Genomic DNA, 16,498 nt, shown 5'->3' with positions numbered 1-16,498 from the left:
GACCAAACCAGCACCATGCTGAGAGCAGGTATTGGCTTAACACCAGTTTAGACAGCCGCAAAAAATAAATATATAAAATAGAAAAATATAGTATAAAATAGAAAAAATATAGAATAAAGTAAAATATAATAAGGTTGATAACTAATTTCAGATTTTGAAGGCACTGGCACTGTTGTAATGTTTATATATTCCCAAAGTATTTTATTGTAGTTCATCCTTTCTTGAAAAAAAAAATCTTTCCACAATTTTATAATTTTCTGGAAACTACTGATAAAAGTACTGCTTCATCTCATCTACCCTCTGAAAGATTACATGCTTATAGATTTACACATTTAGACCAGAATGGCAACAGGGGTTTTAAAAGCACTTGGATGTGCAGAGGGCATATCATGATCTCTGCAGTCTCACTAGGTCAAGGATCAGTGGTCTTCGGCACACCGGCTGTTGAAAATCTATATCTTCTTTGATGTTTAGATAGCGGCTAGTTGGCTGACTTTGCCATGAGGCTTTAATGAACTTTCATAATGAAATATTTTTGGCTTAATATCTTTTCATTATAAAATAGAAGCTTCTTAAAGAGAACCTTTCACCTGCCCATACATGTGCAGCATGTAATGGGCAGAGCTGTACAAACCCTGGGGCACTTTACATTTTTTTCTTATTATATAATTGGCAAAGGGGCGTATAACATCGCTGTGACACTGTCCAATCAGCTACGGACAGTGTCACAGCAAGAGCTTTAGGGAGAGGAGAGCATGTGCGCGTGCCGGCGCAGCTCGGAGCTGTGCGAGCATGCGCGTGCACGCTCTCACTCATTAGCTCTTAGCAGACAAGCTGAACAAGACTGTGTGATCTCTCGCGAGAGACAAATGCTGGGGCACTTTACATTTTTTTCTTATCTTCCTCCGTTATTTAGATATTGGTCGCCAAATATAACGGCACCGATATCTAAATAACGGAGGAAGATAGGAAAAAATATGTAAAGTGCCCCAGGGTTTGTGCAGCCCTGCCCATTACACGCTGCACTCAGCTGCACATGTATAGGGAGGTGAAAGGTTCTCTTTAAGCTTAAATGCAGTGGAATTTTAAGATCCGTTTTTGTAAATCATGTGTTATACCTAGTATATCTGTTCATAGGACTATTGGGAAAATTTCAGCAAATTAAATCATTTGAGTATAATTTAGGTAAATCAACACTTTGGTGTTTCCTTCTTTTTTTTTGGACTTGGCCAATTGGTATGGAAAGTTATGGACAGTAATAAACAAAAATATGATTGACAAATGTCCCATTTGGCGAAATCCTACAACATTTATATTTTTCTCTTCCATTTTTTTTCTATTTCTTAATAAAAAAAAATATTTTAAATATTGACTAAGCTGTACTACAATCGGTCAATTATTTGAAGTTAAAGAATGAAAAAGTAATAAAAATGCTAAAAATTTGAAATTTTACAAATATTTAAAAATATTCTTCACAATATTTTTTTTGCATTTGCAATTTAGAAAAAGGCTTTTGTCACTACCTTAAAGACACAACCTATTTATATTCACATATAACAATGAATATGTCATAACACTGTAAAGTCTCTTTCTCTCTCTCTCTCTCTCTCTCTCTCTATATATATATATATATATATATATATATATATATATATATATATATATATATATACATATATATACATATATTTGCTACTTTATATAAGATAAGTAAGCTAAAATGTTTACTAAAACCTACTAACCTACTACACATACTCATACTGCTAGAAGTATCTGTGTACCGGTTAGAACAGCACATTGCATTATACTAAAGTTAGTGTGATGTCACTAGTTTTAAAACAAATTATTTAATATAGATAACAACAGTTTTTTGGATTCTAGAAAAATGGTTTATTGAAGCCAGCTGGAGTAGCTGCCCTTGAAATTATTTATTTTCTGTAATCTTATACCTGTTTTTGGTCTGCTAACATACATACCCATATGTTTGTGTGGCATGGTGCCCACCTTGACATTTGTTAAAGCCAAGGGACTGGCCATGTGTGCTACACAATGGTTGGCTGACTCCATAGATGCGGTCAGCAACGATCTGTCTGCAATTCCATGCTCCGTCGTGTTTACTAATTACTATCAGAATACACTGAATACAAATCTCAGTGTGGAGTTTGCTCAGTTAACCATACGGTTCATGCTGATTTATGTTATTTTGAAACTGCTCTTTTTCTGAATTTTCAGTGAATATAGTTTCAATGTTGTGTGGCATTTATAGCAAGACTAGTTTGAGGATTTCTCTTTTTGCAAGTGAAGCTTGAAAGAAAACAGCAGGCGCCATTGGAATTAATTCTTGATCAGAAAGGAGCATGTAAGAGCCAAGATGCATGAAGCATAACACCAAATAATGGTGAAAGCAGGGAATTAATATCATGTTCCTCAAACCAAGAACTCAGGCCAGGAGGTTTAAGTATCCAAATACAGCTGAAGTCATATGGAGAGTGCATTGAAGACCCATGAGAAAATGACAAGTTTTACTATTAGTGAGAAACGCACAAATGTTGGATATAAAGTGGTAGAAATTGAAAAATGATTATTATCAAATTCAATTGTTTATTCTGGAAGAACAATTTGACGAGTTTACCGTTATATTAATTCTCAAAATATTAATGATCACCGGATTTTGCTAATTTGTCATGATATGGCAGAACTAATCTGTGGTCCATGCGGCTTGATACTTGCAAACTGAGTAAATGAAGATCACGGCTTTTCAATCTGTCACCAAGGCTCCCAAATTCGATACAGAAAAGTCCACAATAAAAAGCTCCTGTTCAATATAATTGAAGCCTCTCAGTGAGGCCCAGGTACTAAATGTTAAGCTTGAGCGCTTTCTGTGTTTCCTCAATTTGTAGGGAGCATACGTTAGATACATGGTACAGTATCATGTAGAAAAAGGCAAATTCCGCTGATACATTAAAGACCACTCCTTCAGATTATGAGCGAGATGATGGTGTCATCCATAGAGATTGTACGTGACTGTGGCAGGCCATGATTACTCATCACGTTCTTGAGATGTGTTTTCTCCATGGGTGACATACCATTATATTGCCTATTAAACAGAAGTAGTGATGTGGGACACGGACAGCAGCCACAGGAGAACATAGTGTAATCGTCAAGATGTGCACAGCGCAAAGTTTATTATATTCCTATTTTAGACAGATTAGCATCAACTTCTATAAGTCTGGAAAACATATGGATTGCCCAGGAGTATAAAATATGTAAAAAAAAAATATATGTAGGATTGCATATTATATATAAGATGGATAATGGTGCATCAGGTTGTTTCTCTCTTTTTCCTAAAGGCCTCTAAAAAATTAGAGCAAACGTATTACTTGATCATTAGGTCAATCCCTTTATCTTGATTATACCACCATATATTGGCTGTAGTGAAATGGCACTTTACCAAAGTTTTGGGGAATTCAACCATCTGGTTCAAATAGGCTAGAGCTATACGGTGAGTTTGGTCATGCAACATCATGTCGCATTCAAGGCACAGGACAAAAAAAGTTTGCTATTTGTCTTCAACTTGCTGTTGCACAACTATTATAGGATGCAATTTGGTTGCAAATCGTATGCAATTTAGGCATTTGTGACATCTAAAAGACAGCCCAAAAAAAGAGCATTTGCTGACATGCTGCAAATGAGTCGCAGTTACACATGATTTACATTAAAGTCTATGCAAGCAAAGTCTCATGCAACTTGCGATCTGCAACCCAAAAAATTCATCAGGTTACTACGCTTCCTAATAATACGACCACTTTCACAATCATTACTTGCAATATCACATACTACGATCTTACTGTAATGGTGTACGGTATCAAGTCACCGTATAGCCCTAGCCTTAGTGGAAAAATGCAAAAATAGATATTGCACTGCTAGAGTCATGGCAGGGGTGTAGCTAAATGCTTGGTGCAAAAGTTTAGCTTGGGCCCCACAAACTTCTCTTCATGGCCGACAGCTGCAAAACTAACAGCCAGGTGCAATGCTATGGTCTTAAAAGATATGTGGCAAAAACCCAAAGACATATATTTTGCCCCCCTCCAAAAATAATACATATAACCCCTTTCCACCGCAGCCTTTTTTCATATTTTCATTTTCATTTTTTCCTCCCCACCTTCCAAAAGCCATAACTTTTTTATTTTTCCGTCTATGTAGTCCTATGAGGGCTTGATTTTTGCCGGACAAGTTGTCGTTTTTCGTAGCACCATTTATTGTGCCATATAATGTACTAGGAAAGAGGAAAAAAAATATTTGTGGGGCAGAAAATGAAAAAAACAGCAATTCCTCCATTGTCTTTTGCGCGTCGTTTTTACGGAATTCACTGTGCAATTAAAACAAATGTTAACTTTATTCTGTGGGTCAATACGATTATGGCGATACCAAATATATATAGTTTATTCTATATTTTACTACTTTTACAAGTAAATTCCTTAGGGTATGTTCACATGCAGTGCTTTCAGGCGTATTTTGGGGCGTTTACGCCTCGAAAAACGCCTGAAAAAACGGAAGCTGAACGCCTAGAAACGTCTGCATATTGAAATCAATGGGAAAAACAGCATTTAGTTCATACGGGGCGTCTTTTTACGCCGCTGTTTTAAAAACTGGAGCGTAAAAAGACGCTCCGTAAAAAGAAGTGCATGTCACTACTTGAGGCGTTTTTTGCAGCTGATTTTCCAGTGAACACTATGAAAAACGCCTCAAAAAGCCTCAAAAGAAGCCTGAAAAGAAGCCTCAAAAGAAGCTCCAAATTAAAGGCTATGTTCACACAGAGTTTTTTGACGAGTTTTTTGACGCGGAAACCGCGCTAAAAAAACTCATCATAAATGGCCCGAAAATGCCTCCTGTTGATTTCAATGGGAGGCGGAGGCGGTTTTCTCTCGTGAGCGGTAAAACCGCCTCGCGGGAGAAAGAAGCAACATGCCCTATCTTTGGCCGTTTACGCCTCTGACCTCCCATTTACTTCAATGGGAGGCAGAGAAAGCGTATTTCGCTGCGTTTTATGCCCGCGGCACTCAATGGCCGCGGACGCCCTGCGGTGTCCAGGGAGAGGAAAATCTGCCTCAAACTTCCAAACGGAATTTTTAGGCAGAAATTCAGCCTGCAAAAAACTCTGTGAACTAAATGCTGTTTTTCCCATTGATTTCAATGCGCAGATGTTTGTAGGCGTTCAGCTTCCGTTTTTTGAGGCGTTTTTCGAGGCATAAACACCCCGAAATACGCCTGAAATACACCTGAAAACACTCCGTGTGAACATACCCTCAGTGTAAAAAATAAAATTTATTTTGTGTTGCCAAATTCCGAGAGCCATAACTTTTTTATTTTTCCATCGATTAAGTGGTATGAGGACTTATTTTTTTCGGGATAAGCTGTAGTTTTTAATGATACCATTTCATGGGGTTAATGTAACGTTTTGATCACTTTTTATTTCATTTTTTTTGGGAGATGAGGTGACCAAAAAATAGAGATTCTGGCGTTTACAATTTTTTTTTACGGCATTCACCGTGCGGGTTAAATAATGATATATTGTAATAGTTCAGACTTTTACGAACGCGGCGAGAACAACTATGTTTATTTTTTTATTTTTTTACTATGCTCCAGGGGGAAATTTGGAAAACAGGGGTTTTTTGAACTTTCAATTTAAAAAAAAAATGTTGACATTAAAAAAAACTTTATTTTACACATTTTAACTTTTTTTAGTAGTCCCCCTAGGGTACTTCAACCAGCGATCGTTAGATCACTTGCACGATATACTGCAATACTAATGTATTGCAGTATATTGTGATTCTGACAGGCTTCTATTAAGTCCTGCAACCATAGCAACCATCGCCCCCCCCCCACGATTGCGTTGCGGAGGGCGCAATGAGCTGTTAGAGGGGGTCACCCCCCTCTTTCTAACGATTTAAATGCTGTGGTCGCTATTGACTGCGGCATTTAACGAGTTAATCGACCATCATCGCGCTCGAGCGTGATGCCGCTCGTTACTCTGAAGTGTCGACTGTAACATACAGCCGACACCGGCATCGTATGGAGCGGGTTCACTTCGTGAGCCCGTTCCATACTTCCCCTACCCGACTTTGGCGTATGATTACGTCAAATGTCGGGAAGGGGTTAAAAAATAAATACCACAATATCTATAAGACTGCAACCCCTATAGGTAGGACAGAGGCGTAGCTAGGTTCACCAGTACCCGGGGCAAAAGATTCGGTTTCGCGTCCCCCCTCTCCCAACTTCTTTCCCAACAGCTCCTTCCCCCTCACCATGTTTGCTTTCTCTACCAATTAATCAGATGTAAAAAAAATGTTCACCTTTTTTTTTTTTTATGTAACTCAAGACAAGCAATATCTCTATAAGGTATTTAAAATAACAATAAATTAAAAGAAAATAAATTAAAGTGGTCAGTGTGCCTGACTAAAAGAGATTGTATAACTGAGGCTAATGAGACTAATGAACAGCCTCCTGTTGTAGATAGTGCCACAAACACCCCCTTGTAGATACTGCCACACAGCCCCCTTGTAGATAGTGCCACACAGCCCCCTTGTAGATAGTGCCACAAAGCCCTCCTTTAGATAGTGCCACACGGCCCCCCTGTAGATAGTGCCACACAGGTCCCCTGTAGATAGTGCCACACCCCCTTGTAGATACTGCCACACACACATTATCAGTACGCGGTATAGATAGGATACACTGTGGCATCAGGGGGGGGGGGGTGAAGAGAGTTCTGGCACAAAGAGAGTGTAAATGGATCGTCATGCTGGGATCCATGACACCTCAAGGTCTCAATGAAAAGCTTAGTTTTGTTCCATTCTTATAAATCTCTACTATCTATGTGTTTTTGTTAATTATGTTCTGTATTGTATGTTCTTAATAGGTCCATGTACGATGTATATATTCGCCTTATGTCCGATATTTGGAATAGGAGAGATCCAGTATTTTTCAAAATCTGTATAGTGGGATAATGTCCGAAAATGTGGATTTGCTGTTCCTTACAGAATCGTGGACCCGCTGATCTATTTCTGCCAGATTCAAGATCTTTCTTTTTTTTCCTTTTTTTCTCTTTTTCTTTTTTAAACGTACATGAAATTGAGCGCATATGTAATATATAACAACTATTTTTGTTAGGTATATTTATTTATTCTACTTTAAGCATTATTTGTTGCTACATATTATTTTTGACATATGTTCCGCAATTCCAGTACGCTTCCCTGCAATAATAGTATGATGCATTAATTTTTCTGCGTGATGTTACACTAACTTCTATCACTGTGGATGTTGTATGTTCTTGTAATTTTACGATCACACTATTACACTGTCTATTTGTGCCTTAATGGGTCAATAAGTCACCCCTCAACTTACGTATCTTTGTCACTTAGTTTCACATCAGTTGCATCAATCGGCATACAACTTTGTTTGCTGTTTGTTTTTTGTTTTATTTATAAAAAATAAAAAAATAAAAATTCAAATTAATTATTTTTATTTGATTCTATTTGTTTGTGGATTAGTTTCACTTTTATTGTGTTAACACTTTTGATTTTCACCCTTAATAGCAATTTTTCTTTGTATATTTTTTCTCATTGCGTCTTAATTCGTTTTTCATTTCATTCACATCACGCATCTACACTATGCAGGATTTTTACCTAGGTCCCCACTGAGAGTTATACAATACCATTCCCTATATATATTTATAGATAATCTGCTTTTCATGCCACTATTGTCCCTAACAGGTTTTTGTATATATAAAGGTAATAATATTATAGGACACAAATCTTTCCACTTACGGTACTGGAATCTCCCCATGTGATGAAGTGCACATGTCTGTGTCAGCTGCTGGCGGCGACGCTTTGCCCTCTCCGTCTCCTATGGCCCGCTGCGCATGTCCGGAACTCCAGTACGCGTCGGGGGAATCCGGATGTGCGCTGCAGTGCCTGGAGCCGGAAGTGGGGCTGGCCTAGTTTCCGGCCGCGTCATTGGGGATGCGGCATCATTCATCACACCTGTGACATTCCACACACTATTTAAGGGCTGATAACATCAGGACATACACACACATCCCCCCCTGAGGAAGCACCTTTAGCGAAACGCGCGTTGGGGTTCATGTAATGGAGCGAGCACTGACTACTATTTTTTTCTTGCTGCTATGGGTAAGGCTGTTGGATACAAATGATATTCTGATGCACTGTCACTTTATTCCACTTCCCCTTCCCTTTTTTCTTCTACCCACTGAATATATTTACAGGGTTCATTTTTGATTAATAATAGGGTAATTTCCCTTTTGGGTCTTTATACAGTCTGTACAAGTGTCTATATAGTCCTTACATCCATAGATATTATTCAAAAAGTGCCAATAATTGCTCCGTTGTTCATACTAGGGTCTTGTTCTTATTCATTTTTAAACTTTGTCTGTGATATGTGTTAAATAAATTCTACTTTTTATACAAATTGGCTTTATGGCTCTTTTTTGATCTTCTGTGTATGGTCAATCATATGGAGCTGCCTGTATGGTAAATTATGCGGGGACGTTTTTGTTATAATCCGTGCCCAGTCCTTATTATAAATGCTTTTGGACTTTATATATTGATCACACACACCTCCCTGTAGATAGTGTCACACAGCCCCCCTTGTAGATAATGCCGCAAACACCCCCCCCTGTAGATAGTGCCATACACCCCTTTGGTAGATACTGCCACACTGCCCCCCAGGAGATAGTGAAACACATACCCCTGTAGATAGTGCCACACAGCCCTCCTGTATATAGTGCCACACAGCCCCCCTTTTGTAGATATTGCCACACACACCCCCTGTACATAGTGCCACACTCCCCCTCCCTGTAGGAAATGCCACACACCCTACTTTGTAGATATTGATACACTCCCCCCTAGTAGATAGTACCGCACACACCCTCCTGTAGATAGCACTACATCCCCCTCCCTGTACATAGCACAATTGGGGCTCACCAGAGGAGCCCCCCTGACGTCACTGTCCATATATGGAAAGTGACACCATGGGCTTCTCCAGGAGCTGAATCCCCGGCCGGATTCCCCTCCTGGAGGAGAACCTAACATCACTGTCCATATATGGATAGTGACATCAGGGACTTCTCCAGGAGCAGAATCTCCGACCAGAGTGTTGACAACGCTCTGGCTGGGGATTCCGCTCCAGGAGCAAAATTTTATTGTATCTGCACTCGGCCCGGCGGCCCCCCTACCTTGTCTCCTAGTTGCGCACGGGGGACAAGCCTCGCCTGCGCCCTTGCTTTGCCCCTGGCTAGGATTAGGTACAGGGGCTTAGTAGACAGTATTACACATAATAAGATTTGGTATAGCTGCTCAGCAGACAGGATTATATACATTGGCTCAGCAGACAATATCACACTTGAGAGGAATAGATGCACAGCTCCACAGACAGTATTACACATGATAGGATTAGATACACAGCTCAGCACACAGTATCACACATGATAGGATTAGATACACTGATTTAGCAGACAGTATCACACATGCTAGGCTTAGGCCTTATTCACACGAGCGTGTCCGTTTTGAATGCGCATAAAACGCTGCGTTTTGCGCGCGCAAAAGCTCAGTGTGGCATCTGTATATGGTGCGTGGCTGCGTGATTTTCACGCAGCCGGCATCATTATGACGCTCTGGTTTTATGTTTACAAACATAAAAGCAGAACGTGCTTTTCTGTTTTCATTCATTCTTTTTACTACTGTTGCGCGAATCACGTGCGGCACCCGGAAGTGCTTCCATGTGCCGTGCGCGATTTGCACGCACCCATTGACTTCAATGGGTGCGTGCTGCGCGAAACACAGGCAAGTATAGGACATGTCATGAGTTATAGGACAGTCTGAACGGCCCCATTCACTTACATAGGTCCGTGCGACGCGCGTGAAAATCACGCGCGTATCACGGACATATAACACATTTATGTGAATAGGGCCTTAGAAACATTTGCTCAGCAGACAGTATCACACATGATAGGATTAGATACATGGTTCAGCATACAGTATCACACATAATAGACTTAGATATACTGGCACAGCAGACAGTGTCACACATGATAGGAGTAGATACAGCGGTTCAGCAGATAGTGTTGCGCGATCAGATTAGATACACAGCTCAGCAGACAGAATCACACGATAGGATTAGATATATTGGTTCAGCAGACAGTATCACATATGATAGGATTAGATACAGCAGTTCAGCAGAGAGTATCACATAATAGGCTTAGATACAGGGCCCCAACAAACAAAATCACACATGATAGGCTTAGATACAGTGCCCCAGCAGAGAGTATCACACATAATAGTCTTAGACACAGTTCAATATGCAAGAAATTGGGTCCGATCACCATGAACATATTTCTGGACACCATGCTTTAATCCCGCAGGTACTCGGATGTAATTCTCTGCGCAGATAGCAGTTAATGCAATAAAAACTGGAAAATATGGTATCGGCACTCGATCCAAGCCATGACTAAGAACTTACAGTTCAAAATGCATAAGCCCCCATGCACAAGACCGTACCCGTAATTACGTCCGTATTTATGGGCCGTGCTCCCATTATAAAGTATGGGAGCACGGTCCATAAAATAAAAAAATAAGACATGTCCTATTTTGTTTGGAAAGTTTCTACGGCACGGACACCTTCCTGCATAGTAGTATATACCTCATAGGATTAGATACATGGCTCAGAAGACAGTATCACACATAATAGGGTTAGCTACATTGGCTCAGCACACAGTATCATACATGCTAGGCTTAGATACATAGGCTCAGCATACAGTATCACACAAGCTAGAATTAGATACAGCAGCTCAGCAGACAAAATCATGCATGATAGGATTAGATACATGGCACAGCACACAGTATCACACCTGAGAGGCGTATCTACAGGGTCCCAACAGACAGTATCAAGCATAATAGGCTTAGATACAGGCCCCAACAGACAGTATCACACATGATAAGCTTAGATACAGGACCCGAGCAGATAGTATCACATATGATAGGCTTGGATACAGGGCCCCAGCGGACAGTATCACACATGATAGACTTAGATATAGGGCCAGAGCAGACAGTATTATACCTAATAGGCTTAGATACGGAGCCCAAGCAGACAGTATCACACATCATAGGCTTAGATACGGGTCCCAACAGATAGTATCGCACATGATAGGCTTAGACACAGGACCCCAACAGACAGTATCACACATGATAGGCATAGATACGGGGATCCCAACAGACATACCTCCCAACCGTCCCGGATTCAGCAGGACAGTCCCGGATTCCGGCCAGTGTCCCGCTGTCCCGGGCGGCCAGTGGTATCTCCCGCTGTCAACTGTATCTGCGTCCTCAGGACACAGATACATTTGAACCCAATGCTAAACCCATCAGCTCCCTGCTTCAGAATTAGTTCAGAGCGGAGGAGCAGAGGGAGCTCCTCCGCTCGCCGAGGACTCCCTGGCCACAGTGACGTCAGTGGCTCCTCCTGGAGCAGAATCCCCGGCCAGAGCTTCTGCAACAGGGATTCTGCTCAAGGAGTAGCTAGTGACGTCACTGTCCATATATGGACAGTGACATCAGGGCTTCCCTCTAGGAGCGGATTATACTGTATGGTGGCAGCTAAGGGGGCATTATACTGTATGGGGCAGCTATGGGGGCATTATACTGTATGGGGAAGCTATATGTGCATTATACTGTATGGGTCAGCTGTGGGGGCATTCTACTGTAGGGTCAGCTATGGAGCATTATACTGTATAAAGGCAGCTAGGGGGCATTATACTGTATGGGGGAATCTTTGGGGGCATTAAGCTGTATGGGGCAGCTATGGGGCATTATACTGTATAGGGCAGCTATGGCGGCATTATACTGTATGGGGCAGCTATGGGGGCATTAGGCTGCTTGGGGCAGCTAAAGGGCATTATGCTGCATGTGGCAAATGGAGGTTTCTCCTATCCTAGCTGTTGCAGCGAGAGCCCTGCTGTCAGTCACAGTGGGGCTCCCGCGGCGATCGTGCGGGCACAGCTTCTGTGCCCGCACGATCTCCGCCACGTACATGCACTGCGGAATGCGTTAGTGGCTGCATTCTATGCCATGCATGTACGTGATTCTGCGCCAACGGGCTAAAAGTATTGTCATCTAATACATATGCAGTGCTTTTCACTTTCCTAACTGCAGTACTTAGGCGAAATTCACACAAACATGTGTGTTTTGCGCACGCAAAAAAACTCAGCGTTTTGCGCACATTGCAGTTCCGTGTGTCATCAGTGTTTGGTGCATGGCTGCATGATTTTTGCGCATATGGCATCCTTATGACACGCGGTTTTGATGTTTAGAAAATGAATTGAAGGAGGTCGTTTCATTTTTCCCCTAATCTCTTGAACAAAGGTTGCGCGAATCATGCGCAGCACACGGAAGTGCGTCCATGTGCTGTCTGTGATTTTCACGCACCCAGTGACTTCAACGCTCAAGTATAGGACATGTCGTGAGTTTCACGCAGCGGAAACACGGAATGTCTGAATGGCCCCATTGACTTACATAGGTCCGTGCGACGCACGTGATTTTCTCAAACGTGAAATACGCTCATGTAAATAAGGCCTTAGGCCTCATGCACACGACCGTAAAAACTCCCGTTATTACGGGTCGTGATTACGACCCCTAATAACGGGCTCATAGACTTCTATTGGCGACGGGTGCCTTCCCGTTTTCTCACGGGAAGGTGCCCGTGCCGTTGAAAAAGATAGAACATGTCCTATTTCAGGCCGTAATAACGGCACGGACAGTCCATAGAAGTCTATGGAGCTCTCGTAATGACGGGTGGCTACATGTGTGCACCCGTCATTACGGCAGCGTTGCTAAGCGACGTCAGTAAATAGTCACTGTCCAGGGAGCTGAAAGAGTTAACTGATCGGCAGTAACTCTTTCAGCACCCTGGACAGTGACTACTGATCAGAATAAACCTGTAAAAAATAAAAATAAAAGACGTTCATACTTACCGCGAACTTCCTGCTTCCTCCAGTCCGGTCTCCCGCCCGTTGCCTTGGTGACGCGTCCCTCTCGACATCCGGCCCGACGTCCTGGATGACGTTTCAGGCCATGTGACCGCTGCAGCCAATCACAGGTCAATCACAGGCTGCAGCGGTCACATGGACTGCCGCATCATCCAGGGATGTCGGGCTGGATGTGAAGAGAGGGACGCGTCACCAAGACAACGGCCGGGTAAGTATGAATTTCTTTAACTTTTATTACAGAAAAGGCTGTCCCTTCTCTCTATCCTGCACTGATAGAGAGAAGGGGCTGCCGATTAGTGCAGTGCTATTTTGCCGCCAAAAACGTGCTCGTAAATACGGGTGGAATACGTGTGACACCGGACCCATATTTACGAGCACGGGTTCGTAAATACTGGTGCAAAACGGGTGGAATACGTGTGACACCGGACCCGTATTTACGCCAGTATTTACGGGTGGGAAAAAATACGGTCGTGTGCATGATGCCTTAGTCTGTAGCACAGGTTATTGTATATAAGGATAGGCCATTAATATCTAATCAGTGGGCATCCAACCCCCGGGACCCAGCAAGCGTTGCGTCCCCTCTATTGTTTACACAGGCACAGTGCTATAGGTAAGGGTGTAGCTGTGCATGGTACAGCGGCTCAATCCCATTTACTTGAATTGGACTGAACTGCAGTGCCTGGCACAGGACAAGCCGCTGTGTGTGTCAATGAAGGGGACACAGCACCTCTTCATTCTGGTTATCAATGGGGGTCACGAGGGTTGAACCGCCACTGATCCAATATGGATGGCCTATCCAAGGATAGGCCACCAATATTTAAGTTCTAAAAAACACTTTAAGTGTCTAGTTATAACTAATATTATAAGGCCATGTTCACACATAGCGTATCCGCCCTGGAACCCGCAGGTAATTCCAGACGAAAAAACGCACCAAATTGTGGTGCAGTTTTTCAGGTGGAATGTCCAGTTAAAAAAAAAAAAAGCTTATACTTACCACAGTCTGCATAGTCATTGCGACGTGTGTCCCTCTGTTGTCCGTGCAGCCCGACCTCCTCGAATGGCATTTCATCCCATGTGACCGCTGCAACTCTGATAGCCAATCACAAGGGATAAAACATCATCCCAGGAGGTCAGCCTGGACGGAGAAGTATAGAGAACGGATGAGTATGAGCTTTTTTTTGTTTTCTGAGTTGGGATTTTTACAACCGCAAAAATTGAAACGGGTTTAACCTTGTATTCAATGGGGAAAACCTGAAACAGAAAAGCAGCGATTCCAAAACATAAATTGACATGCTGCGGATTAAAAAAATGCAACGCAGATCAATTTATGAATGTTTTTTCAGCATATTTTTTTTACGCAGCGTGTGGATGAGATTTGTTCAAATCTCATCCACTTTGTTGCTACTGAGTTAGGGGGGATTCACACGAGCGTGATTTGGCAGCGTGTAGACCGCGTGGTTTTCGCGCGGCACGCAATGCCCTATAGAAGTCTATGGGGCAGTACACACAGTCCGTGTATTTTGCGCAGCGTTTGTTCGCTGCGCAAAATACGCGACAGGTTCAATAACTCTGCGTATTTCACGCATCACGCACCCATTGAAGTCAATGGGTGCGTGAAAACCAGGCAGGTCGCACGGAAGCTCTTCCGTGCGAACTGCGTGTTTGCGCACCAGCTGTCAAAAGGATGAATGGAAACAGAAAAGCACCACGTGCTTTTCTGTTTCCAAGCATCCAAACGGAGTGTCTTTGCGATTAGCGAACCCCGACAACTGAGGCAAACTTCACCGGGTTCGGCCAAACTCGTTTTGGCCGAACCCGGCAAAAAAAATTCCGGTCCGCGACGTCGGGAGAGATTCATTGTGCATGGTGCTGAAAGAGTTAAACTGTTTCAGCACCATGGACAGTGACTTGCGATCCCAAAATACATGAACCTGTAAAAAAAAACGAAGTTCTAACTTATCGATTACTCCTGTCTCCTTCCTGCAGTCCGACCTCCCGGGATGACACTTCAGTTCAAGTGACAGCTCCAGCCAATCACAGGCCAAGCACAGGCTGCAGCCAATCACAGGCTGCAGCGGTCACTTGGACTGCCGCGTCATCCAGGGAGGTGGGGCCCGATGTCAAGAGAGGCGCGTCACCAAGGACGCGTCACCAAGGACGCATCACCAAGGCAACGGCCGGGAAGTTCTCGGTAAGTAGGAACTTTATCTTTTTTTTTACAGGTTTTTCGCTGTTGTGTTCGGCATTCACTGTCGAGGGTGCTGAAAGAGTTAGCTCTTTCAGCACCTTGGACAGTGACGGCCGTCGACAAGCCTCATCTCTATGATGGCGGCTGCGCAAAAATCACGCAGCCGCGCATCAGACACGCATGACACACGCAGCTGTCAAATGGTTTTTGCGCTCGCAAAACGCCGCGTTGTTTGCGCGCGCAAAAACGCAACGCTCGTGTGAATCTGCCCTTAAGCTGAGAATTTTCCGTAACAAAATCTGTTGCAGAAAATCTGCAGTGTTTACGCTACGTCTGGACATACCCTAAAAGGCAAAGCAAAAGACTGGGTGCTTTTTTACACGCCACAAACTTCAAAAAGTCCATATTCTTTTTGAAAAGAAAGAGTATTTGGAAATATTATCATATAATAATTTTGAGCACCCGAAAATACAATGGGGCAGCTGTGCCATTGTCCTTGTGCCTTGTTTCTGACGTTTCATGAGCCTATTTTTTTGGCACATATATTGTTGTCCAAATATATTAATGTGTTTGCCAGAAAGAACCTTGATTTGTGACATGCTCGCCACGTTCGGTCGCATACTTAGAATATATCCATGGATTTCTTAAGTGGTGAAATGCGTCAAAGTTATCACTTGCGTGCGCCAGTTTTGTGTGAAATATACCACCGAATAGGTGGTGTAAAGTCGGTAAAGGAGTCTAACATGCCCCAAAATGTGCAAAATCAATCATATAGTGTGCATGTCATTGAAAGATTTGGTGCATCTTTAGTCTAAGGGCATGACCACACGTGGCGGATTTCCTCCGCAACTGTCCGCATCAATGCCGCACAGAATCTGCGTTGCAGATTCTGCTGCGGATCTGCACAAAATGTGCAGTACATTGATGCGGACTAGCTGCTGCGGACTGCGGGAAAAGTACTTCCCTTCTCCCTATCAGTGCAGGATAGAGAGAAGGGACAGCACTTTCCCTAGTGAAAGTAAACGATTTTCATACTTACCGGCCGTTGTCTTGGTGACGCGTCCCTCTTTCGGCATCCAGCCCGACCTCCCTGGATGACGCGCCAGTCCATGTGACCGCTGCAGCCTGTGCTTGGCCTGTGATTGGCTGCAGCCGTCACTTACACTGAAACGTCATCCTGGGAGGCCGGACTGGAGACAGACGCAGGGAGTTCTCGGTAAGTATGAACTTATATGTTTTTTTTACAGATACATGTA

This window comes from Rhinoderma darwinii, chromosome 1, assembly GCF_050947455.1.
Source record: "Rhinoderma darwinii isolate aRhiDar2 chromosome 1, aRhiDar2.hap1, whole genome shotgun sequence".
In the NCBI taxonomy this organism is placed as follows: Eukaryota; Metazoa; Chordata; class Amphibia; order Anura; family Rhinodermatidae; genus Rhinoderma; species Rhinoderma darwinii.
The sequence above is the reverse complement of the archived record's forward strand: the minus strand, read 5'-3'. Positions refer to the sequence as shown.